Source organism: Alexandromys fortis, unplaced genomic scaffold (genome assembly GCF_014885135.2).
Source record: "Alexandromys fortis isolate MF-2015 unplaced genomic scaffold, M_Fortis_MF-2015_v1.1 scaffold_98, whole genome shotgun sequence".
Lineage (NCBI taxonomy): Eukaryota > Metazoa > Chordata > Mammalia > Rodentia > Cricetidae > Alexandromys > Alexandromys fortis.
Window position 1 is genome coordinate 2,188,453 of NW_026068002.1, and position 9,570 is coordinate 2,198,022.

At 45.5% G+C, this 9,570-nt stretch overlaps 1 long non-coding RNA gene across 1 annotated transcript; it reads left to right on the plus strand.

Annotated features, from left to right (window-relative positions):
- The first annotated feature begins 6,393 nt into the window (after positions 1 to 6,393).
- LOC126512999 (uncharacterized) lies at positions 6,394 to 8,565 on the plus strand. Its single transcript, XR_007595223.1, has 3 exons — positions 6,394 to 6,628; positions 7,517 to 7,608; positions 8,520 to 8,565. It is a non-coding gene; the product is annotated as an uncharacterized lncRNA (long non-coding RNA).
- The last annotated feature ends 1,005 nt before the right edge of the window (positions 8,566 to 9,570 follow it).

The following is a 9,570-nucleotide window of genomic DNA, read 5'->3' on the forward strand; positions in this document are numbered from 1 at the left end:
ACGTGTGTCTGTCTGTCTGTCTGGTGTTTATTTATGATAAGGGATGTGAGTTCTCAGCATCCTGTCTCTGTTGCCATGCCTACAGCCTTGCCGCCATGCATCCCTACCACGGTGGACCCATCTCCCTCTGGAGAGGTAAGCCAAAACAAACACTTTCTTCTAACATTGCTGTGGTCGTTTTTTTTTGTTGTTGTTTTTTGTTTTTTTTGTTTTTGGTTTTTTTTTTTCTTTTTTATCGCAGCAGCAGAAAAGTAACTATTTAGGCACTGAGCTGGAAGCAGAGGCAGGCGATCTCTGTGAGTTTGAGGCCAGCCTTGTCTACAGAGTGGGTTCTAGGACAGCCAGGGCTACACAGAAAAACCCTGTCTAGAAAAACTACAAAATGAATAAGCAAAAAGTAGTAGTAAGTTTTTCAGCTATTTGTGTCCTCCTTATTTTATCCAACAGACAGTGATTCCCAAACAAAATACAAAATCTTGGCTTTCTCTTCTTCTTCTTCTTCTTCTTCTTCTTCTTCTTCTTCTTCTTCTTCTTCTTCTTCTTCTTCTTCTTCTTCTTCTTCTTCTTCTCCTCTCCCTCCTCTCCCTCCTCCTTCTCCTGTTCCTCCTCCTTCTCCTCTTCCTTCTTCTCCTCTTTCTCCTTCTTCCTTTTCCTTTTCTCCTCCTTCTCCTCCACTCTCTTTCTTCCTTTCCTTTTATTTTTTGAAACAGGGCCTCTCCACAAAGCCCTGGCTCTCCTAGAACTTGCTCTGTAGACTGAACTTACTATGTAGGTCAGGCTGGCCTCAAGCTCACAGAGCTCCATCTGCCTTTGCCTCTCAATAACTGGTATTAAACACACGTACCATCATGACTGGCTGTTTTTTTGTTCTCATTTTTTCCCTGACATTTCCTTAACCACAATTCATTCTATGTAGGAATAATAAAGGTGGGTCTGGTGTTACAGGCATTTAACTCCAGCGATTCAGGAGGACAAGGCAAGAGAATAGCAAGCTCAAGGCCAGCCTTGGCAATTTAGTAAGACTCAGCCCCGAAGAGTACAGAGGGCTGAAGATGTAGGTCATTTGATAGAGTGCTGGCCTAGCATGCTTTAGGTTCAATCCCAATCGTACTTAAAAAAAAAAAAAAATGTTCACAAACTATGGTTGAAATTCCGTAATCAAACACACAATGAACTAAGGCAAAGAAATGTAAGTGGACACTTCCTTAAGGCTGTTCAGAGGACTCCCTGTGATTCAAGGTCCATTCGAATGCCTGACAGTTTCCAGTTCGTCAAGCTGTTCTCAAGGACAGCATCTGTCCTTCTCAGATTGCAAAGGTGCTGTAGAATGTGTGGGAGGGAAAAAATGGAACTGTGTTTCCTGTCCCCAGAATCCTCAAATCAAGGGCAGAAAGGAAGACTAATTAAACAGGAAGTTAATTTTGTTCTCAGGGACCTCAGGATGTGATTTCCATGACAAAAGTTGTATTAACATGATAAAAGAACCTTTTAGGCATTTTGTATAACTAAATCCTCTTAGAAAAAGGCCTGCAAAGAATTGCCTGAACTTAGAAAGTTGGTACAGTAGGCGATGCCTTCCTTCTGAAACACAGCTCAGAGGACTTGGTAGCAGTAGTGTGGGTAGAGTAGGGCCAGCTGAGAGGGCTGCCTGGGGAAAAGCTTGGGCCAGGAGAGAGTGAGAGCAATGTGCGCGGCCATTAGTGTGCTGTCCTCTCTGTCTAGATGGCCTTCCTAATCCTAATGACGGTGTGGGAAGGAGATGATTCCAGTCATTAGGCCAAAGCGGGCAGCCCACTTAGTTCCGCCAAAGAGGCCAGGATGGAGACAGACGGAACTGACTGCTACAGATGGGACTTCAAGCCCCAGACAGGAATTTCACTGTGATGTCAGGGTCAAGTGAGAAAAACAATGACATGCTTCAGAAGACAGCCAGTGAGGTTTCTATGGCTGCTCAAGAATTCCCCGAGTGGGAGGTGAGTGGGGCAGTGAAGAGGTCAGACGTGGCTCCGCTCAGAGTTATTTCATGGAGCGTGGAACAGTGTTTTCAACTGTGCCTTCCCCTTGGATTCTAGTTTGCACGCCTTGAAAGCTGTACTCGAAGTGGAGTTCTATCATACTGTATAAGACAATGGTTTCTTGGGCTATGCCTGTTGTCTCTGCACCTTGGTGGACATATAAACATCATCTGTCTGGCACTACCCGTGAGGCACAGACTATGATAGAAGACTTACTTGCGAAAGTAGAAAGAGTGCTACACTTTAATTTATCAGAGTGAATGGGTGCTGTAGGAGCACGTAGACATAGTAAAACCCTATCAGGAAAAACAGACCAAGAACTTATCCAACATACCAGCCTGAGGAAAGGATGCAATCCCAGGAGCCCAACAACTGTGATGGTGATAGTTCCCATCAACCTGCCCCCCAAAGATATGAGTCAAGGCACTGCCAGGCAGAGAACTCCCCCAGGACTTCAACTGGGCTCAGTCTCCAGTGGTGATGTGACCTGCTGTGATGTGGGAGTGATTTCTTTCTAATCTGTTGCTTTCATTGGTTAATTAATAAAGAAACTGCCTAGGCCCATTTGATAGGCCAACCCTTAGGTGGGTGGAGTAACAGAACAGAATGCTGGGAGAAAGAAAGCCGAGTCAGGAGTCACCATGATTTTCCCACTCCAGACAGACGCAGGTTAAGATCTTCCCTGGTAAGCCACCTCGTGGGCTACACAGATTATTAAAAATGGGTTAGATCAATATGTAAGAGCTAGCCAATAAGAGGCTGAAACTAATGGGCCAAGCAGTGTTTAAAAGAATACAGTTTCCATGTAATTATTTCAGGGCATAAGCTAGCCATGCGGGCGGCCGGGTGCCGGGGACACAGCCCCACCGCTCGTATTTTAACACTGCTGGAATTGCCATCCACCCACAAGCTGTTAGTCTACTGGGAGCTGCCGTCCATGCATTTATCTGTCTAGACCTAGTCTGGACCTTTGCCTCTGTGGTCTCCGGGATCCTATACCTGGCTTTGGCAGCTCTAGTTAACCCTAAACTCAATTAAACTCTGACCTTGGACCTTCCCTCTGCAGCAGTGCCTCCAGCAGAATTCGTTATCCGACCCCAGCAGACATTCTTTTAATATCCCTATCACCCTCAGCTTCTGCCTCTCAACCAGGCCCCTTTGAAACTCCTTGCACTCTGCTGTGGTCCTATTTAGCCACCCTTAACCTGTGTGTGCATGTGTGTTTGTGTGTGTTTGTATATGTGTGTGTGTGTGTGTGTGTGTGTGGTGTTTACTGTGCGGTGTGTAATGTAGGAGTTAATATTAACAGTCAGCACTAGAATAAAAGACTTTGCATTTTCCTTTCCCAGCTATCAAGAGAAAGCAGGACGGCTTGGCAAATGGCTGCCAATGAAGCTAATGTAGCCTGGGAACTCATTGCTATTCGATACATTCTGACACTGAGGAAAGACACAAATGTGTCACCAATGGTTCTGACACAGTATGCTCACCACAGCTCCATTTCCAGTGCAAGCTTGAGGAGAGGACGAATGTGTCTCTCATTTGTGCAATTAAGCAACCGCCATCTGTCCAGCACAAACCACAAAGCAAAGCCTGACAAATGGCTTGTTTATGCAAATAAAATATTGTCATCTATGAACACATGGGTGGATCAGCACTGCATCACAGAAACAGGCCTATGAACTTCTCCAACACACTAGAACAGTCGTTCCTGGGACCTCCCTCTGGCCTCCCCTCAGCTAGCTCCCCAGTCATTGCAACCTTCATCAAAAGTGTTCAGACAAGACACAGAGTGTAGTGTAGAAGACTAAGTTTATTTCAGAGGAAATGGGATGCACTCAAGGCAAGACAGTAGTGGACAATAGTAGCTAAAGAGTCCACGGCAGCGGGAAACACTGTCACGAGAAAGAGTAGACAGTAGCCAGAGACCATTGTGCCAGACTGCTTATGAAAAGGCAGCTTCCCGAGGGTGTTTTCTTGTCCACTTCACCAGTAGCTCCACTTGGACTAACTCCTAAGGGAGGAGACAGTGGTATGTTTTTGAGGGGATAATGGTATATCTTCATTCTTTACCAGAAAGTTCCCAGCTAGATAGTAACCTTGTGATCTTTGGGGGCATTTAGAATGTCATGTATTCACTAAGGTCAATGATGAATTCTATCTTTTGACAAGTAACTGAAGTTCCACAGTTTCAGGCGTTTGTTTTACAATCTACCAGTGAGGAGGGGGTCTATCCTCAATAACGGTCAAGCTGTCTAATAGCTGGTCTAACAGATCCCACTCAAAAGTGGAAACCTTAAAATGTGTAAGGGTTAGTAACTTAACTCTTAGTTACTGTTCTATTGCTGTGAAGAGACAACAAGCCCAAGGCAACTTTAAGAAGAGTTTATTGGGGACTCACAGTTTCCGAGGGTGAGTCCATGACGATCATGGTGCTACTATGGCAGCCGGCAGTCAGCTTTCACAGCAGATTAGAGCTTCCATCATGAAACCACAACCACAATGCAGAGAGAGAGAGAGAGCCAAATGGGAATGGCATGGGCATTTGGAAAATCTCAAAGCCCACCCCCAATGACACGCCTCATCCAACAAGGCCAAACCTCCTAATTCTTTCCAAAGAGTTTCACTGCCTCTGGGAACAAGCGTTGAAATACATGAGCCTGTGGGGGCCGTTCTCATTCACCACAGGTACTGAATGCATCTGGCCACTTAAAAGTGATATGAAATACAGACCTTAAAACTAAGGTCTTCACACTAACTGACCTCTAGGTTTCAGAACTCAGAGAGACTGAGTTAGATTGCTATATGATGGTCTAAGGGTTGATTGACAGCAATAAGAAGAAACAAAATTAAAATCGTGTTTATGTATCCAAAGACCAAAGACCTGTATGAAGATTCTAATAGGCAGACCCCCACCATGAAAATCTGTAGCTCAAAGTGCACGTATGTGGCACTCACAACAGTTTCAGTAAGTTCAAAGTGCCCTATATAGAGCTCATAGTGTTTGAACCCACAGTGGAACTCCATTGTGCTGAGGCCGTGCACTGAGATCATGTTATACATGCATGGAGTACAGTGTGTGTGTGTGTGTGTGTGTGTGTGTGTGTGCGTGCGTGCTGTGATGCTCAGAGCTCCCGGAGCTCCAGGGCCCCTGCAACCACCTAAAGAGTTTAGGTCCACCTAAATAAACAGTTTATAGGATATCTTTCGAGACCATATTGCAAATACATAGAGTTATCAGTGCACTGTTCATAGCCACTCATAACCACAATACACCCAATGTACATTAGTTCACATAGCCCTGTGCAGAGCTTGTAGTGGCCTGTATAGACCTCACAGTGAATCTGTGCTGCTCCCATAGGCCATATATTAGACTCAGAGCAGTCTGTTTGGAGCTCATACTGCATCTTCATTGAAGTCATAGCGCTGTTTTGAAAATATGGAGATCATAGTGTGCCTGTGTAGAGTTCCGGATGCTATGGTCACAACTTATAGTGCCCTGTGTATATGTCTGAATTCTGTGTTGAGCTCATAGTGCACTGGATCATTCCCAGTGCTCACCATCCGAGGATATGCTATATATGAACTCACAGAGGCATCTATAGAGCCCAAGTGCCCAGCGAAGAACTCACAGCGCATGCACTGGAGCTCACCTGGCCATGTGTAGGGTTCGCAGCATGTGTGGGAACTCACATGCTGTCGTGATGTGTGATCCTAGAGGGACAGGATAAACCATAGACTCCACAGTCCCCTCTGTACATCTCATGGAGCTGTTGTAACAGCAGCTCACAGTGGCCTCCGAGGTCCCATACTACACTTCTAGCCATCTCATTATAGAGGTCATAAAGCTATTTATTAAACTCATAATGCCATGTATATTGGCTTCAGTGACCTGTTTAGAGCTTGTATTGCCTGGCTTATAGCTCACAACACACTGTGTAGAGTTCATAATGCCCTTTATGGAGATCATAGTACTCCTGAGCAGGGAACATCATAGTGCAAATTTATTGAGCTCATGCTGTCTTGTATAGTGCTCCTGCAGCACATTTTGTAGCCATAATAGTTCCCATTATGTATCATCATGCTTCTCTGAGTGATGTCATGTTGTCCTGTAGAGCACACGTGATGCCCTACATGCATCTCCTGATCGATACTGTATAAGCCATTCTCCGCTGTACATAATTCATATTTCCTGCCCTAGAGGCTACAGTGTTCTCCATAGGTGCCATGTTACAACATATTGGGCTCACATTGCCCTGCATAGAGCCTATGGTGCATCTATGTCTTGACAGCACTCTTGTGTATAATAGATAATTCCATTTCTGTGCCTAAAATTGGACCATTTATAGATGACTGTGCATCAGAATGAGACATATAATTCCCTCCTTGGGAACTGTGGTACCATCCATTCATCTCATATTATGGTTGTTCTTTTTCCTGGTGCATCATGGTCCACACAAAGATCTTCCTGCGTGTGTATCCATCTCATAATACAAATTATAGCTGTCATTTTGTGGTTGTCGTCAGGTTGTGAATAGAACGACAGGACCCAATAGATTGGGAAATGCACCCAGGAAAGACTTCAAGAAGCACTGTATGCGTTTGGAACCACCGTAAGTACTTATGAGCCCCCCTCACCCCCCACCCCAGATTCAGCTCACAGTTCACACTGCAGATGCTGTGGTTCCCTATATAGAAACCATATTGCAAGGCATAGATGTCATAGCACCCCACGTCATCTCATGCCGTCCATATTGATCGCCGTGGTCCTGTACACAGCACACAGCGGCTGAACACACCTTGTGCCCTTAGTCAAGATCTCGGTGCCCCTGCGCAGAAAGAGAAGCGTGAAGAACAAACCTAAGCCCTTAATGAATTTACGACCCAGAAGTCCCTCTCTTGTCTCGGCTGCTCACAGAGCTTGTCTGATACACCACCCACTTCCTGCGCAAACGGCTCCCGTCATTGCCACCCTGCTGCTCACAGACTGTTACAGCTAGGACTCCCTGCTCCTGTCTGAGTTCTAGCTCAGAAAAAGCAACATCTCTCTCTCTCTCTCTCTCTCTCTCTCTCTCTCTCTCTCTCTCTCTCTCTCTCTCTCTCTCTTTCTCTCTCTCTAACATTTTCTCTTTCCCCTCTTTCTAACCCCCAATACTAGCTAGAATCCTAAGCCTGCTTGTCCGGATGCTCTAGGAATTCTCACTCTCTCTAAAGAAGAGCCCACCCCCAAACTCCACCACTTACCCTTACCCCCCATCCCCTCAAACCCACTCCAGGAGGTTGCATGCAGATTTTATTCCTGAGCTTACTGGCCTTTTTGACTTTTACTCAAAGTCCACTGTGGTGGTTTAAATAAAAATGGCCCCTGAGGGCTCATAGGGTGTGATACTTTTAGGAGCTATAGCATTTTTGGAGGAAGTGTGCCACTGGGGGTGGGACTTGAGGTCTCAGATGCTCAGTCCTACTGTGTCATTATCTCTTCCTGCTGCCTGTGCATCCAGATGGAGCTCTCTCAGCCACCTCTCCAGCACCATGTCTGCCTGCAGGCCACCATGTTTCCCACCATGTTGACAGTGGACTAAACCTCTGAATTGTAAGTCAGCCCCAATGAAATGTTTTCTATATTCAGAGCTGCTGAGGTCACGGTGTCTCTTCACAGCAATAATAAACCCTAACTAAGCCATCCGTGTTCTCCCAGCTGCTCAGGTGTTTAGCTTGCCTACTCTAGTGTTTGTACTCTCAAAGGCCAATAAAAATTTTCTTGGGTTTTCCTTTTGTGTTCATTTTTAAATTCTGGTACCCATGAGACCAGAAGCCTGCAAAAGGGACCCTTTTATTCTATGGTAGATGTTGTAGAATAGAATATTGCTTTAGCTATATAAAGATGTGTTACACTTGTTTATGTGGCAGAATATTATTTTATCGATTTAAAGGTGTGTTATATCCGTTTATGCTGCATTTGTTTAATGATGTAAAGATGGGATGCTGTTTCACACACTAGTGCACCTGCTTGGTCTAATAAGTTGATCGGCCAATAGCTAGGCGGAAGAGGAGTAGATGGGGCTGGCGGGCAGAGAGAATAAATAGGGGGAGGAATCTCAGCTCAAGAGAGACAAGAATGAGGAAGAAAGAGAGGAAGGCACTCAGGGCCAACCAGCCAGCCACTAGCTAGCCAGACAATAGAGGAAAGGGAACAGGGACAGACAGAATGAAAGAGGCAAAAAGCCTCTTCATATTGATGAAGAGAAACAGGTTAAATTGTTATAAGAGCTAGTGGGACAAGCATAAGATAAGGCCAAACATTCATAACTAATAAGTCTCTGTTTTTATTTGGGAGCTGTTTGGTGACCCAAAAGAAAGCCTGTTACAGGTAAATACACCCTTTCCTGGAAACACTCTGACGAGCATACCCCAAAATCATGTTTTGCCAAATTCCCCATCATTCTGTGGCCTAGTGAGGTCAACGCATGATAACCCCAAGCTATGGATGTTTTTTATTAACAGGTTAACGAGCAGTTATTGTCCTCATCGCTTCTCACAGAGACCCAGCAGCATTCACAGAGCCTATAAAAGATTCTCAACTGGTATACTGAGCAGGTGTTCTTTCTTTCTCCTTGGAGGTCATGGGGGGGTCTGCTCCAGTCCTATTACTGGACCTGAGTTCCCCACTGTATTCCACTAACCGAATTCTCTCCTTCTTGAGTGTGGGAGTTATCTTTGATGTCAGCTGTCCCTGCATATCCCATTCACACCCCTCTAGAAAGACTGTCCATCTGGTCTAGTGTACACAACACCAAGACAAGGTAGGAATTCTGTCCCTCACAGAAGACATGGGAGTCACTCTGAAAAATAACCCTTCAGCTGACAAAGCTGGGCTTGGAGGTGAAGTTACGGGTGAATGTGCTTGCCTAGCATGCCCAAGGCTCTGGGTTTATCCCAAGGACCACCATAAAAACAAAAACAAAACAACTGACCTGAGCAGGCAGCAATTATAATAGTAACTGTTGTGGGTTTGGCGCCCTGCCAGCTCCTGGAGCAGCGTATTTGCATCACTAGGGGTCGCGGGTGGAGTTACAAACCCACTCGCGCCCCCTTAAAGGTCCTCCCCGTTTTGTTCTGTCTCCTAGTCTCTCAATCTGTCTGTCTTTCTCACGTCTCCGTTCCAAGACTGTCTTTTACCCTCCTCCTCCCCCAATAAACATCTTGCATTAGATCTGTTAATGTGAAGTGTTCCCTATAGATTAATGTGATTGAACACTCGATCCCCATCTGGGAATTGAGCCATGAGGCAGAGCCTAGTTAGAGGAAGTTAGTGACTTAAGGTCCATTTTGATAGTTGGGCGCCACTCCCTTTATGCTCTCTGCTTCCTGAGAATGGGTACAATGAGACCAGTCCCCATCACACTACTGCCACCATGCCTCCCAGCCAGGTGGAGAATGCCCATTTCCTGTCTCCTAGACCTTGTGGTCCCTCATACTTTCATTTTGTTGCCTTAACCTTCTTTACAAATGGACGGTGACTGTCTTCCAAGCACTAACATGAACATCACTTAAA